The sequence below is a fragment of the Entelurus aequoreus genome, linkage group LG03, assembly GCF_033978785.1.
Source record: "Entelurus aequoreus isolate RoL-2023_Sb linkage group LG03, RoL_Eaeq_v1.1, whole genome shotgun sequence".
Classification (NCBI taxonomy): domain Eukaryota; kingdom Metazoa; phylum Chordata; class Actinopteri; order Syngnathiformes; family Syngnathidae; genus Entelurus; species Entelurus aequoreus.
Window position 1 is genome coordinate 60750820 of NC_084733.1, and position 17372 is coordinate 60768191.

A 17372-nucleotide genomic window follows, 5' to 3' on the forward strand; every position below is an offset into this window, starting at 1 on the left:
GGGTTAACTTATAAAGTGCAATTTTAAAGGCCTACTGAAACCCACTACTACTGACCACGCAGTCTGATAGTTTATATATCAATGATGAAATCTTAACATTATAACACATGCCAATACGGCCGGGTTAACTTATAAAGTGACATTTTAAATTTGCCGCTAAACTTCCGGTTCGAAACGCCTCTGAGGATGACGTATGCGCGTGACGTGGCCCGGGGAACACGGGTATGCCTTCCACATTGAAGCCAATACGAAAAAGCTCTGTTTTCATTTCATAATTCCACAGTATTCTGGACATCTGTGTTCGTGAATCTGTTGCAATCATGTTCATTGCATTATGGAGAAAGAAGCTGAGCAAGCAAAGAAGAAAGTTGTCGGTGCGAAATGGACGTATTTTTCGAACGAAGTCAGCAACAACAATACACAGCCGGCGCTTCTTTGTTTACATTCCCGAAAGATGCAGTCAAGTTGGAAGAACTCGGATAACAGAGACTCTAACCAGGAGGACTTTTGACTTCGATACACAGACGCCTGTAGAGAACTGGGACAACACAGACTCTTACCAGGATTACTTTGATTTGGATGACAAAGACACAGACGTGCTACTGTGAGTATGCAGCTTTGGCTTCTAAACATTTGATCGCTTGACCGTATGTGCGCAACTTTTTTTTGCGTATGTACGTAACTTTTTTAAAATATATAAGCTTTATGAACCTTGGGTTAGGTGAACGGTCTTTTGGGCTGAGTGATTGTGTGTGTTGATCAGGTGTTTGAATTGTATTGGCGTGTTATATGGAGCTAGGAGCTAGCATAGGAGCTAGGAGTTAGCATAACAAAGACGTAGGTGTTTTTATGCAGGATTAATTTGTGTCATATTAAATATAAGCCTGGTTGTGTTGTGGCTAATAGAGTAAATATATGTCTTGTGTTTATTTACTGTTTTAGTCATTCCCAGCTGAATACCAGGTACCGTGAGTATGCAGCCTTGGCTGCTAAACATTTGATAGCTTGACCGTACGTGCGCGTCACGTACGTAACTTTTTAAAAATATATAAGCTTTATGAACCTTGGGTTAGGTGAACGGTCTTTTGGGCTGAGTGATTGTGTGTGTTGATCAGGTGTTTGAATTGTATTGGCGTGTTCTATGGAGCTAGGAGCTAGCATAGGAGCTAGCATAACAAACACGTAGGTGTTTTTATGCAGGATTAATTTGTGGCATATTAAATATAAGCCTGGTTGTGTTGTGGCTAATAGAGTATATATATGTCTTGTGTTTATTTACTGTTGTAACATAGTCATTCCCAGCTGAATATCAGGTACCGTGAGTATGCAGCCTTGGCTGCTAAACATTTGATAGCTTGACCACATGTGCGCGTCACGTACGTAACTTTTTAAAAATATATAAGCTTTATGAATCTTGGGTTAGGTGAACGGTCTTTTGGGCTGAGTGATTGTGTGTGTTGATCAGGTGTTTGAATTGTATTGGCGTGTTCTATGAAGCTAGGAGCTAGCAGAGGAGCTAGGAGCTAGCATAACAAACACGTAGGTGTTTTTATGCAGGATTAATTTGTGGCATATTAAATATAAGCCTGGTTGTGTTGTGGCTAATAGAGTATATATATGTCTTGTGTGTATTTACTGTTGTAGTCATTCCCAGCTGAATATCAGGTCACCCCCGGCTCTCACAGCATCTTCCCTATCTGAATAGCTTCAACTCCCCACTAGTCCTTCACTTGCACTTTACTCATCCACAAATCTTTCAGCCTCGCTCAAATTAATGGGGAAATTGTCGCTTTCTCGGTCCGAATCTCTCTCACTTCATGCGGCCATCATTGTAAACAATAGGGAACTTTGCGTATATGTTCAATTAACTACGTCACGCTACTTCCGGTAGGGGCAAGCCTTTTTTTTATCAGATACCAAAAGTTGCAATCTTTATCGTCGTTGTTCTATACTAAATCCTTTCAGCAAAAATATGGCAATATCGCGAAATGATCAAGTATGACACATAGAATAGATCTGCTATCCCCGTTTAAATAAAAAAAATTCATTTCAGTAGGCCTTTAAATTACCCGGGAAACTTCCGGCTGAAAACGTCTTGGTATGATGATGTTTGCGCGTGACGTCACGGGTTGAAGCAGACATTTTGGAATAGCAGGGTGGCCAGTTTAAGTCGTCTGTTTTCAACACAAAATTCCACAGTATTCTGGAATCTGTGTTGTTGAATCTTTTGCAATTTGTTCAATTAACAATGGAGACTGCAAAGAAGAAAGCTGTAGGTGGGATCGGTGTATTAGCGGCTGGCTACAGCAACACAACCAGGAGGACTTTGACTTGGATAGCAGACACGCTACCGTGAGTACAGCTTTGGCTTCCAAACATTTGATCGCTTGCCCGTACGTGCGTGCCGCTATGTGCATGTCACGTACGTAACTTTAGGGAAATATATGTTTCTTGCCGACTCTTATGGCGGCCGGGGTGTCGTCGAAAGCTACAACGTCGTCCGCCGCCGCGCCGCTGTCCTCACCTGTCTGGGTTGACTTCCTCCGTCTCCGGGCCGCCGACCGCATCGATCATCGTGGTCAAGTCCTTCGTCGAGCCGTCGATCGCTGGAACGCAGGTGAGCACGGGTGTTGATGAGCAGATGAGGGCTGGCGTAGGTGGACAGCTAATGTTTTTAGCATAGCTCTGTCGGGGTCCCGTAGCTAAGTTAGCTTCAATGGCGTCATTAGCAACAGCATTGCTAGGCTTCGCTAGGCGGCACAGCATTAACCGTGTGGTTACAGGTCCAGGGTTTGGTAGTATTGTTGATCTTCTGTCTATCCTTCCAGTCAGGGGCTTATTTCTTCTGTTTTTATCTGCAGTTAAGCACAATGCTATCACGTTAGCTCCATAGCTAAAGTGCTTCACCAATGTATTGTCGTGGAGATAAAAGTCACTGTGAATGTCCATTTCGCGGCACAGCATTAACCGTGTGGTTACAGGTCCAGGGTTTGGTAGTATTGTTGATCTTCTGTCTATCCTTCCAGTCAGGGGCTTATTTCTTCTGTTTCTATCTGCAGTTAAGCACGATGCTATCACGTTAGCTCCGTAGCTAAAGTGCTTCACCAATGTATTGTCGTGGAGATAAAAGTCACTGTGAATGTCCATTTCGCGTTCTCGACTCTCATTTTCAAAAGGATATAGTATCCGAGGTGGTTTAAAATACAAATCCGTGATCTACAATAGAAAAAGGAGAGAGTGTGGAATCCAATGAGCCCTTGTACCTAAGTTACGGTCAGAGCGAAAAAAGATACGTCCTGCACTGCACTCTAATCCTTCACTCTCACTTTCCTCATCCACAAATCTTTCATCCTGGCTCAAATTAATGGGGTAATCGTCACTTTCTCGGTCCGAATCGCTCTCGCTGCTGGTGTAAACAATGTGCAAATGTGAGGAGCCCTTCAACCTGTGACGTCACGTTACTTCCGGTACAGGCAAGGCTTTTTTATCAGCGACCAAAAGTTGCGAACTTTATCGTCGATGTTCTCTACTAAATCCTTTCAGCAAAAATATGGCAATATTGCGAAATGATCAAGTATGACACATAGAATGGATCTGCTATCCCCGTTTGAATAAGAAAATTTCATTTCAGTAGGCCTTTAATGACTACAGGCCGACGTCTGTGGTCATGAAGTCCTTTGAGCGCTTGGTCCTGCCCCACCTCAAGGACATCACCGCGCCCCTCCTGGACCCACTGCAGTTCGCCTACAGAGCCAACAGGTCTGTGGATGATGCAGTGAACCTGGCCCTCCACTTCATCCTGGAGCATCTGGACTCCCCAAGAACCTACGGTAGGATCTTGTTTGTGGACTTCAGCTCTGCCTTCAACACCATCCTCCCTGGACTGCTACGAGACAAGCTCTACCAGCTCAGCGTGCCCGACTCCCTCCGCAGTTGGATCAATGACTTCCTGACAGATCGAAGACAGCACGTGCGGCTGGGGAAGATTGTCTCGGACAGTCGAACCACGAACACTGGTACTCCTCAGGGCTGTGTACTTCCCCCGTGTCCTGGGTATGACTCAAAACTGCATCCGGTGATGAGGCTTCAGTTCGGGAGTTCTGGAGTTCTGGGGAAGGTGGAGTTACCCCTCAGTCATCATTACTCCCAGGTCCACTCTGACCCGGGGTGGTAGTACCTGTCAGAGTCCCAGCTATGGGTTAAAATAGCTTGCAGAGACCGCCTCAAAAGTCTCTGCCTCATTGACCAGTGCCTACTGGCTAACCACTTGGTTATAGGCTACGGGAGAAAACCCCTAACGAAAAATCTGTGGCGAGGACCCGCATTAGGCAGTCACCAACAGACCGGTGCTCTGGCAGTCCTCTGCAACACCATGCGGCAGAAGGTCGTCATGAGCTTTTCATGCCACTGGAGGATGCCACATGGGGCCAAGACAAAACAGTGCGGGTAGAGACTGCGCACTTCTACCACCACTTAAATCAATTCACTGCGCAGGTGTTTTGCTCCTCCTCAGCACTACCCCCAACCTCCCCGCCCTCAAGTCCTGCGGCGATGGGGAAGAGTGGCTGGTACAGGTCAAGGATGTGACTGGCAGTACCTAGCCCAACCCTGCACGTAGGCGGCGTGCGAGTGAAGGTCGCTGTGGCATGGGATGGAACAGCATGCCTCCCCGGCAGCTTCGCACGTGACTGAGCAGCACCGCTCTGCTCACCCTGAAATGGGAAGGGCCTAGAAAAGGTGGCATAAAAATGGTCTGTTCCTCATCGCCCGGGCAGCCTACCGCAGCTGCCGGGCCATCCCTTTATGCGGTCGAAAACAATCGTACAAGAGAAACAAAATTCCCTTCACAATAGCGTCATGGAACGTCCGCACACTTCTGGATGTGCGTGATCTCTCCTGCCGCCCGCAGCGAAGAACAGCACTCGTTGCGCATGAACTAAACCGATATGGCATTGACATAGCCGCCCTGAGCGAAACCCGCTTACATGGGGAAGACTCAATTACGGAGGCGGGAGAAGGCTACACTTTCTTCTGGAAGGGTCATCCAGAAGGCTCCCGTCGTCTACATGGAGTGGGTTTTGCCGCCAGGACAAGCCTTCTTCACAATATCCCAGAGTCTCCAGTGGGTATAAGCGAAAGGCTCATGACGTGGCGTGTACCACTCACCAAAAATCGCCATGTCACCCTTATCAGCGCCTACGCCCCAACCCTGGATGCAGACCTCGAGAGCAAGGACACATTCTATGCCTCACTAAACTCCGCCATTGAGGGAACGCCTCCCACCGACAAGCTCATACTCCTCGGGGATTTTAACGCGAGGGTGGGCTCTGACAGTGGGCTCTGGACCGGAACACTTGGTCAGCACGGGGTTGGTAGGCTTAATGATAATGGGCTTCGCCTCCTTACACTCTGCTCTGAACATCAGTTGATCATCACCAACACCCTGTTCCAGCTCAAGGATAAATTCAAGACCTCCTGGCAACATCCTCGCTCCAAACATTGGCACCTCCTCGACTGTATTATCACCCGTCGTAGAGACAGGAAGGAGGTCCTAATCTCCAGAGCGATGCGTGGAGCGGACTGCTGGACTGACCATCGAATGATCAGAGCCAAATTTCAGATGGAAGTCCGCCCCCAACTGAAGAAAACATCACGAAACAAGAGACTCAACTGTGAAGCACTCAAATCCAAGCAATCTGTAGACCAGCTTAGAGCACAGCTTGCAGAACATTTGTCTGCAATCCCTGATACCTACCTGGACCCTGACATCAACACCTGCTGGAACTCCCTAAGAACTGCCATCCATCAGGCAGCAGAGGAGTCACTTGGGTACACCAGGCGTAAACATCAGGACTGGTTTGACAACAGTGCACCGGATATCCATAAACTTCTCCAGGCAAAACACAAAGCCCATGCTGCTTGCCTGGCCAACCCACAATCTATCACACTAAAGACTCGACACTCCTCCATAAGAGCCGAAGTCCAGCGTACCCTCAGAGCCATGGAAAATGACTGGTGGATCAAGAAAGTCAGTGAGATCCAACTTTATGCTGACACAAACAATTCCCATGGATTTTATGATGCCGTCAAATCCATATATGGTCCACAGAGAAAAAACATAACCCCAGTCAGATCGGCAGACGGAGTCACCCTCTATAAAGACACACCCCAGATCCTAAATAGATGGGCTGAACATTTCAACACTCTCCTTAACTCCGAAAATCCCTCTGACCAGGACATTTTCACCAATTTCCCAACCACTCCCCCTGTCGACCACCTGGACTCCCCGCCTACCTTTGCTGAGGTCCTAAAAGCCATCAAGGGCCTAAAAAACAACAAAAGCCCAGGCCCTGACGGTATCCCAGCTGAGGTGCTGAAGTTTGGTGGCTATCTCCTCACCCGCCGGCTTCACCAATTGATTGATTCCATCTGGTCCTCTGAAGCCATCCCCCAGGAATGGAAAGATGCTGTTATAATAACCATCTTTAAGAGGAAAGGTGACAAAGCCGACTGTGGAAACAGCAGAGGAATTTCCCTGCTCTCGGTTGCTGGGAAAGTTCTTGCCCGGGTCATGCTCTCTCGTTTAGTTACTCACATCTCTGAGAACATCCTGCCTGAATCACAGTGTGGATTCAGAAGAGATCGCAGTACTACTGACATGATCTTTGTAGCCAGGCAGGTACAAGAAAAGTGCCGGGAACACCACCAGGATCTGTACATCGCCTTCATCGACCTGTCCAAGGCATTTGACACTGTAAACCGGAATCTCCTCTGGGACTTACTGGGAAGGCTGGGGATTCCGCCAAAGTTCCTCAACATCCTGAGACAACTTCACGATGGAATGCGAGCCTGTGTCCGCATTGGAGGCCAGCAATCCCCCTCTTTTAATGTGAAAGTCGGGGTCAGGCAGGGATGTGTCCTAGCTCCTGTCATATTCAACCTATTTCTCTCAGCAGTCACCCTCCTCACATACAAAGCTCTGGGAACCACAGATGGCATCCACATACAGTTCCGGCTGGACGGCAGTCTCTTCAACATCCGGCGCCTCCAGGCCTTCACTAAAATTACAAAACAACAGATTCTAGAACTTCAGTATGCTGACGATTGTGCTCTCCTTGCCCACACGCCAGAATCTCTACAACGTGCACTTAACGTGGTCTCATCCACATACAGTGCCCTAGGACTCAAGGTCAACATTTCAAAAACACAGATCATTGCGCAACACTCTACCCACCAGTCAGAAGTGCCTGTCTTTAACATTGATGGTCAGCAGCTCACCATCGTTCCACATTTCACCTACCTCGGAAGTGTCCTGTCCCCCACCTGTAACATCGATAATGACATCCAGGTCCGTGTTGGTTTAGCGTCTGCTGCCTTCGGTAGGCTCAAAACCAGTCTTCCTGAACAGAAACCTGATAGTTTCCACCAAAGCAGCTGTTTACAAAGCAGTTTGTCTGTCGACACTGCTATACGGTTCGGAAGCCTGGACCCTGTAGTAGAATTTCTGACCTTTTGACCTATATTTCTTGTCTTTTAAGAATGTCCGCTCATTTTCAATACTCTTGTATTTTTGTGCCATTGAATGGACCAGTTGTGGGACAAAAGTGAATATTAAGTCGTGCCAACCTGTCTATAGAATGTGTTGACTGTCTACAGAATTCGAGTTGTTATGGAACAGATAGGAAAAGCAAAACAAGACATTGACGCATTTGATAAGGAACGATGACGCACAACAGACATATAAAAAATGGGAGAAGACCGGAACTCGGGGGTGATTTTGGCTTGTGTGTGTCTTGTTGGCTCCGGAGTAACTTGTGGTTTGTCTGCACGACCAACTCAATTCAACCTGCACTTCGGATAATGGGTAAATAAATTTGTTGTACTAAACTACTTTTGTTGCCTGCTTAAGCTTCGGACAATCCACTACACAAATTGGCGTCACGAACGGGATGGTTTAGAAGCTACAGGTCGACAGCCGCTCTCGCTCTCTCTGTCAGGCAGACAGTGTGCTGCACGCGCGCATCTAATACAAGGTAAGCGTTTTGCTTAAAGTGTAAACATTTTCTGCCTGGAGAGAGCCAGATCGATAAGACTAATTGCTGAATCTATTTTTGATAAAAGATAGGTTTAGTCAGGTTCTCCAAAAACAACCTGGACTGGGGTAAATTATGGTCGGATTGAGTTGTTTTATATGTGATCATTTGTCTGTGTGTTTGTTGAAAACTTGTGATTTCTTGTTTTTAACATCAGGGGATTGTTGATAGAATTTTGGTGGTTTGGAGTGTAGAAGCATAGACTATGTGAGACGAAAAATTTCTCTTAACCTCTTCATCCTCTGTCGTTGCTGGCAGAGGATGCTTCTTTCTGCAAGTGCATCAGAATTAGCCAGAGTTGGATACAGCTAAATTTAAGGCAGGGTTTTGCTAACTGGTGGCACATTTGGCCCATACAAATTTATGAAGTCTATGAATGTGCGACATATCTCTCTATGTGGAAACTGCAGCGTTGGAAAAGCCTCATTTTGGGTGACCGTTTGGTGACTCCGGTAAAGGAGATCAACTGAGCTGTATTTGTCACGACGTTCTGTTTAATTGGCTGCAGTATAGATGGATATTGATCGGGCTGCATATGGTAGAGCTTTGGTGGAGCTTTGGTGAAGCTTTGGTGAAACTGTATGGAACTGACCAAAACATGATGACTGTAGAGCATTGGGTGATTATCAGTGACTCTATGGTGCTTTTATGCTGTTGCCGTGTATTGGTCAGGGAGTAAAACCAGGAGCTGCTCCGATGGAACGGGTTAATCGCCGTTATATGAGTAATGATGGGACCTGTGTTTGTTAATGAGACGGCCGATTCCACAAAAGCACGCGTGCATTAGTTGTTTATATTGGTCCGGACCAGGGGGGCGTGGTTTGTGGGATAAAAATGTGTGTGTTTTTTAAATTTATATATATATCTGCGTATTTTAATAACTTTTGTGTAGCACCTGGTTTCTTATCTGGTTTAATTCCCCCCTTCCTTTTCCTCCCCCCCTCTCGCAACCTCCCCCCTTCACGCTTTTTCTCACAGCCCCGCTATCTGTAAAAGTTTGGAAATTGTCTAAAATGTGTGTGCGTGTGAGAAAGTAGACAAAGTTTATGTACAGAAAACATATGAGTGTATGATCTATCCATTTAATTATCTTATTCCGCTCTCGGAGGTTGGATCGCGGGGGCAGCAGCCTAAGCAGGGAAGCCCAGAATACCCTCCTTAAACTTGACTATTTGTCCATCTAAGAGTGAATGATAAATGTTGTTCTTATTATTAAGGTTCTGATATGATACAGCTGTGCTTCTGGATGAGAAAAGTAGTTGTCTATTGCATTTACTTTTAACTGTGCTGGTAAATTCTCTGTGTGTGAGTGACTGTGTGACGCATATAGTCTCAGCTGGGAGACATTTTGAGATAAGAGTGTGTGCGTGTGACGAGGCTGTGTGAGTGACAGCTGCGTGAGGCATTGGTTCGAAGAGGAGTGACACTGATAGCATTGAGCTAGGTTAGCATTGTGTTAGCATAGCATTGAGCTAGGTTAGCATTGAGCTAGGATAGCATTGAGCTAGGTTAGCATTGTGTTAGCAAAAGTTTGCTTACTGAGGCATAGTAAGGCTAGTTTAGCATCTAGCTTGGCATTACTAATTGTGGTTGAACAGTTATTCTCGGTCTGTAGAGTGTGCTAGTAGTAGGTGCTTGCTAAGTCCAGTAAAATAATAGATATATGGAAAATTACACGTTTAAATATCAATCAATAAATACGGATTGTGGGACATTGAAACATTGTTTAATTCATCATTCATTTATATGTCTAGTATACTTTTTTTTTGGTACAGCCTTGTTGCTTATCTGATCCATCCAGTTTCTGTGTGGAAGTTGAGACAAACACACACGCACAAACATCATAGATTAGGACACATTGTAACTTTGAATTAATAGTTTTACAACAAATAAATTAATAATATTGAATTTAAATTTGAGAAAGATAAATTGATTATACATTGACATTTTAATTTTTTTTTAGGAATAAACACACAATAAAATAAAAGTTAAATTTATATTCTAATACATCTAAGGGCATCTGTGAAACATAGAGTCTGAAGAAGTACAGATAAGAGCCACTCAGCGCCATTGTCAAAACAAAACGTAGAGAAGCGTTAAACAAATTCTAATCAGAAGGAAGACAGACCAAAATATGAGAACTTAAGTAAACAGACAGCAAGTAAACCAGAAATAATAATGTAAATAAATAACAAAGAAAGCAAATTTTTATGTGACATTGGTGCATGTAAAATTACAAATAGAGAATAAAACTAAATGGAAATAACTGTCTGCAAGATGAGCATGACGTCATGAATTGTGCTCGGGTTAGTAATAGATAGATAGATAGACAGATAAAACGTTATTGATTCCTTCAGGAGAGTTCCCTCAGGAAGAAGAACTAAAAAGTAAACAGTAACTAATAAGGGTATAAATGGAAACAAAATAGATTCTATTAAAAGAGAAACTAGGCATTAACGACCATGATATAAAAAAGTATTGCACTGTTATTGTTTTGCATTCCCTGTCATCCTAGCCCCCCAAAGAGGAATTGTACAGTGTAATGATGTATGAGACAAAGGATTTTTTATAGGCTAAACCAGTAGTTCTCAAAGGAGGGTATGGTGTTTCCGCTCGGACAAAAAAGGGAGGTACTTGAAGGTATGCCAAGGGGTACCTGAGATTTTAAATATTTTAAAATAGCGACAATTCAAAATCCTTTATAAATATAATTATAGAAGAATAATTCTTCAACAAAATAAATATTTAGAATTAAGTTCACGAGCCCAGATGGATCTCTATTGCAATATCCAAAGAAGGTTGATGATTGATTATATGTATAGAAATCTTTATTATAATTTAATCACTATTTTAATTTTTAAAACGTTTTAGTTATTCTTATTTTTTTGTTTGTCCAAATAAGTCAAGTAAGACCACAACAAATGAGCAATATGGTGCACTGTTATACAATTTAATAAATCAGAAAATAATGACATTATGCTGTATTTTATTTCTTTAATTTACTGGAAAAAAAAAGGTTGAAAACCACTGCCCTAAATCATATCTAAAGCTAAAATTATTTTATAAGACTGATTATTTTGGATTCGTAAATAGTATGCTGTTGATTGTGGTTAGCTGCAAGTTTGTTTATTTGTTTGTTTAGTTGCTTGAGTGAAATGGGAAGAAATCAATAGGAATAATTACATGCAAAATGGAATAATACTATGAGTGCGATAGATAATGAATGAATAGATGAAATAAGTTTATTTTGGTCATGTAATCAACCATCAACCAATTTGTGTGAGCAGTTTAACAGTAAATTAGACATATTAACAATCATACACATTTACACACAGAAAAGAAAAGAAAAAAGAATGACCGAAAAAAGAATAGGCGGAAGCCAAAGCTTATATTGGCCTATGATATACAATTACTGAACATTAAATTACCTGGAACATCAACGTTAAAAGATGAAAGTAATTGTTACTATATTTTATAATGTTAAAAAACTTTACTTTTCAAGGGTCTCTTAAACCATAACAAAAAACTACATGTGTTCAGCTCATCACTGAGGATGGTACATCATTTAACTCCTAAAACTGAAATACATTTGTGTTTTTATTTTATTTTACTTGACCTATTTCAAAAATCGATACCCCCCGTAAATGATAGTGTCTCCTCATAATGTAAACAAGCTAAGAATACAAACTGGAAGGCTGTTGTTCTTTACTCGGAAACATAATTGCAATTGTTTTAAAATTAAATTATCTGAACATTTAACACATTATGACTTAAAAAATGGATTGATATGATCATAACAATAATGCTTTGTGTAATATTGAAATGAGCCTTTTAAGTTTAAGTATTGGGTCTATATTTATTCTATAAACATTTCCCCAAACTTCAAAACAATATTACATATGGAAAAATAAATGAATAAAATAACATGTGCAGACATTGCTTATTCAGCATGTGTTTTACTTTATACCGAATAGCAATGGATTTGGATATTTTTCTTTAATATGTTCAATATGTGGCTTCCAACATATTAATGATCAATTATTATTCTCAAGAATGTATTTCATATACTCTGTCAATTTCCACTTGATTCAACTTTAATTTTTGTTTCACAATTTGACTTTGCACCCTGGACAGGTCGCCACCTCATCACAGGGCCAACACATAGATAGACAGACAACATTCACACACTAGGGCAAATTTAGTCTTATTAATTTCTACATATTGAGATCTATTACTTAAAATAACTACTTAACCACTGTTGTGAAACACCTTTCTAATTTATGGGAGTATTGGGATAGGATTGAGGAAGATGTCTGCTGTGGTGGTGGTTAGTTTGGAAATTAATTTAATAAAAGTAACTTTAAAGTGCAGTCTGACATTTTAGTTTGGAGTAATTTATAGTTTTATTTAGACATTGCAGTACACCATACCATGCGCCCGGGAATCATGTTTGGTGATTTGGCTCCCAAGTTTTTTGTGGTCTTTGGTATGACTCGACCGGGGTTTTGAGCTTGCGACCTGCCGATCTCAGGGCGGACACTCTAACAACTAGGCCACTGAGATAAAGGAGGCAAACCAAATCTCAACAGCTTTCAGTTAGCTACAGATTTTGAGAGTATAATGCGAATAACTATAACTTTACAACTGTTTTGCTGTGAATAGTGTTGAATAATAATTACAAAAAACAGCCTACATTAATAATTAGAATAAGAGCCGATATGTAAAGTTAAAAATAAAAAATAAAAAATAAAAAAGAGGAGAAGTGTGATTAGGCATGGCGCTTAGTGCATGGCCTTGTGTGTTTGTTATGACCAAGTTGAATAACCAGTCGGAGACGGGCAAGGATATGTTTGTGCGGCGTTTTTCATGCAACAAAGAGAAATGAAAGAAAATAAAAGCAAAATTAAAATGCAGACAATAAAAATAAACACAGTGCGGACGTTAAAAGTTAAAAGATTAAAAGATTTAGCTGAAAGATAAGGAGAAACGTGAATAAAAACATTCCTTTGTTTTGGAGAGTATCACGCACAGTGGGAGGTCAGAGTGCAAGCATGACAGCTTGCTCGCGCCTACTGATAGACAAATGATAGTTTAAATTAACTTATACATAATCTTTAAGTGAATTAAAAGGGTACTTAAATACACATGAAGTAGTACGTATAATCTTTGAATTAAGGTTATTGATTAGCAATTAATGGGATAGTTAAGACTGTAATTTTAAAACGTGATATGCAAATTGAACTAACCGAGAGGATATGAAAACGATGGGTGTACATGTTTTGAGTTCCAAATTCTGGAGGAAAAAACCTCAACAAAACGTAAAACCATTCAGACGGACTTGGGTGGTAGCCACGGTTGTGCTAGGTCAAGCGAGGGTGGAAAGGTTGTGCAGCCGGGGGACTGCCAACTTCTCTGAACAAGACAAGCTCCAAAGTTGTAGCCAGAACATGCTCACAAAAAATACAGGTGTGACAGCAGGACGAACAGCAGGATACAAACAGACCCCTGCTGGAAATAAATGTCAACGGACAATGTTCAACACAATCTTTGAAGCATTCCTTTGTGGTCAACCTGCACACACCTTGTAATGACCTGCTTACGAACTGTGCCCTGACAATTCAATACTGCACAGAAGGAACTTCCTGATGTTGCCTGACAGCACGACATCAGCGGACAACTAATAGGGACGCCTCCCAGGAACGAATGGAAGACGGGGACTGCTCCAACTGTCCTAGCACTTGCTGACTGAGGTGCGTCCGTGTGTCCTGCCACCCAAACCGCCAAAGTGTATGATCACCAATTGGACGACTCATAATAGGAGCCTTTTGACTCTTATATATGGTGGGACTCAAGGTATGGCCGCTCATGTGAACTATCCTTACAACAATTAGAATGGTATAAGATGGACAACTAATGACCCACATTGTTCCTTTGCTCTCTGTATTTGCGTATTGAACCGATACGCAAATACCACATTTTCAATTATTTCGGTTGTCTGTTAAAAACATAGCTATTGGTTGCAATTTGGACATTTCTGCTGTAGGCTACAAAGAGCTAGCAGCTACACAACAGCTGAGATAAAATAAAATTTAAGCATATCAAAAAAGTATAGTTGCTTATTACATACACAAAGTCGCAGAGAGACAGAAGTCTGTAGAAAGTATTCAGTAACAAACGTGTCCGCATTATTAAACTTTCTACCACAGGAAACATACTGAACAAATACAGCAGTTACTGTCAGACTCTAATCCGGATTACCTTGTCTATCAGAGACATGGTTAAAACCCACAACACCTTTCGTTCTAATTAATGTCCCGGGGGACAAGATTACAGAAAAGACAGATCGAGTGACAAAGGGGGGAGGAATTATGATTTATGAAAGGGAAAACATTAAAAGTAGATCAATTTGAGAATGTTGAAATTAAAATAACATTTTCCTCAGAAATGTATTTCAAGGTAATTGTAGTATACCGACCGACCACAGCTAAAGACATTTTTCTTGATTCATTTTCAGACATCCTCAAACAGCATAGTATGAAAGAAGTAACGTCATGGGGGACGTTAATCTGGACTGGTTAAATAAAACACGTAGAAAGAAACTTAAGGATATTATAAACGGCTTCTATATGATACAAATGATAAGCAGCCCTACTAGAATTACAATTGGATGACAAAAATTAAAGAGAACATCTGTAAATACACGAATACAAAATCAGAAAGAAGAGTGCTAAAATAAAAATACCATTGGATTAATAAAACAATTTGGATTCTAATAAAGACATCGGGACTCAGCTCTCAAAAGAGCAATTATAACAGGTCTAAATACAGATCGTATGTTTTAAAAGTTTGGAAGAACAAGGTAACAATGTTTATGCGGAAGTCTAAGGCTGACTTTCATTTAGAATTAATCAAAGCTGCAAAAGGGAACAATAGAGAGTTATGGAAAACCAGATACAAACTGACGGGAAGAGAGCAAACAAGAAACAACACTATAACATTAAATATCAATGGCGCTACTATCGCAGACAGTCTGGACATAAGTAATAATTTTAATGAACATTTCATCAGTCTGTACAAACCCTGAATAAAAATCCCTCAAAATCAGTGCAAATAATTGTCATTTATTCAGGATGGACTCATTTTAGAAGTAACAAATGAAACAAAGTTAAACAAAATCTTCGCTGCATTATCAGACTCACGATCTAGAGATATATATACGGGTTGGACACTATCTTCCTAAAAACATATAAGGATTGTATTATTGCTCGTATAACAACGATTGATAAATAAATCAATAACGGAAAACACTTTCCCTACCACGTCGAGAAACTGCTACTATGATTAAATCCATAAAGCAGGAAATAAAGAAGACCAGAACATGTACAGACCAATTAGCCTTCTCCACGTTATAACAAAAGGAATAGAAAATTTGAAATAAAAAAAAAAGTGGCTTTGGAGCAATCAAGGCTGCTCAGACGGTCACTCCCCTCTTTAAAAAAGGAAGCAAATTGGAACCTGGCAACTACCGACCTGTTTCTATTCTCAGCTCCATTTCGAAAGTAATGGAGAAAATAGTTTATGAACAGATCGATAGTTACCTTGCCACTAATAAACTCATGTACAAATTCCAATCCGGCTTCAGAACTAACCACTCCACTGACACATGCCTTCTCTATCTGACCGACCACATCAAACATGAGGTGGACGCGGGCAAATACTGCGGCATGGTCATGCTGGACCTTCAGAAGGCCTTTGACACCGTTAACCACGCTATACTGTTGGATAAGCTCAGAGCAATCGGATTTAACAAAACCTCTTGGAGCTGGATGCAGTCTTACTTGGAGGGGAGGGAGCAGGTGGTAGAGGTGAACGGCACCGTGTCCCCCCCCCTCTCTGTGAGCTGTGGAGTCCCCCAAGGCAGTATATTGGGACCTTTACTGTTCCTAATATACATAAACGACATGTCATCGGCATGTGACTGTGAATTGTTTTTGTTTGCGGATGACTCTGCCCTGCTGGTATCAGACAGGGACAAGTCACAGGTGGAGAAAATCCTCAGTGCTGAGCTCTGTAGAACTTGCACCTGGCTCGCTGACAACAAGCTATCCATCCACTTGGGTAAAACAGAATCCATCCTGTTTGGGTCCCACATCAAACTTAAGAGAGTCAATCACTTCACCATAAAAGTAGGTGACAGTGTCATCACCAGGAAAGATGAGGTCACCTACCTAGGTTCCATTCTAGAGGCTAACCTTTCCTGTGATAAAATGGCAACCAAGGTAATCAAAAAGGTTAACCAACGAACGAGATTTCTCTACAGAATTTCCTCTCTGGTCAACAAAAGCACCTTGAGGATTCTGGCGGGAACTCTCGTTCAACCCTTTTTCGATTACGCATGCACCTCCTGGTACCCTAGCACCTCCAAAACCCTCAAATCTAAACTCCAAACATCTCAGAACAAGCTAGTCAGGTTACTTCTAGACCTCCACCCCAGATCCCACCTCACTCCTACCCACTTCTCTAAAGTGGGCTGGCTCAAGGTGGAGGACAGAGTTAAACAACTTGCACTGAGCCTAGTCTATAAAATCCGCTACACCTCCCTGATACCGAAGTACATGTCAAACTACTTCCTTAACGTAAATGACCGCCATAACCACAACACCAGGGGGTGCTCCACTAACCACGTTAAACCCAGATTCCGAACTAACAAAGGTCTTAACTCATTCTCTTTCTATGCCACATCAATGTGGAATGCGCTCCCAACAGGTATAAAAGAAAGGGCATCTCTATCCTCCTTCAAAACCGCTATAAAAGTTCACCTCCAGGCAGCTACAACCCTAAACTAACACCCTCCCCGGATTGCTAATAATCAAATGTAAACAATCAAATGCAGATTCTTTTTCTTATGCCTTCTGATCTCTCTCTCTCTCTCTCTCTCTCTCTCTCTCTCTCTCTCTCTCTCTCTCTCTCTCTCTCTCTCTCTCTCTCTCTCTATGTCCACTACTTGATGTCCATATCCCCACCCCCCCCACCCCCCCTCCACACTCCTGATTGTAAATAATGTAAATAATTCAATGTGATTATCTTGTGTGATGACTGTATTATGATGATAGTATATATGATAGTATATATCTGTATCATGAATCAATTTAAGTGGACCCCGACTTAAACAAGTTGAAAAACTTATTCGGGTGTTACCATTTAGTGGTCAATTGTACGGAATATGTACTTCACTGTGCAACCTACTAATAAAAGTCTCAATCAAAAAAAACTAAGATG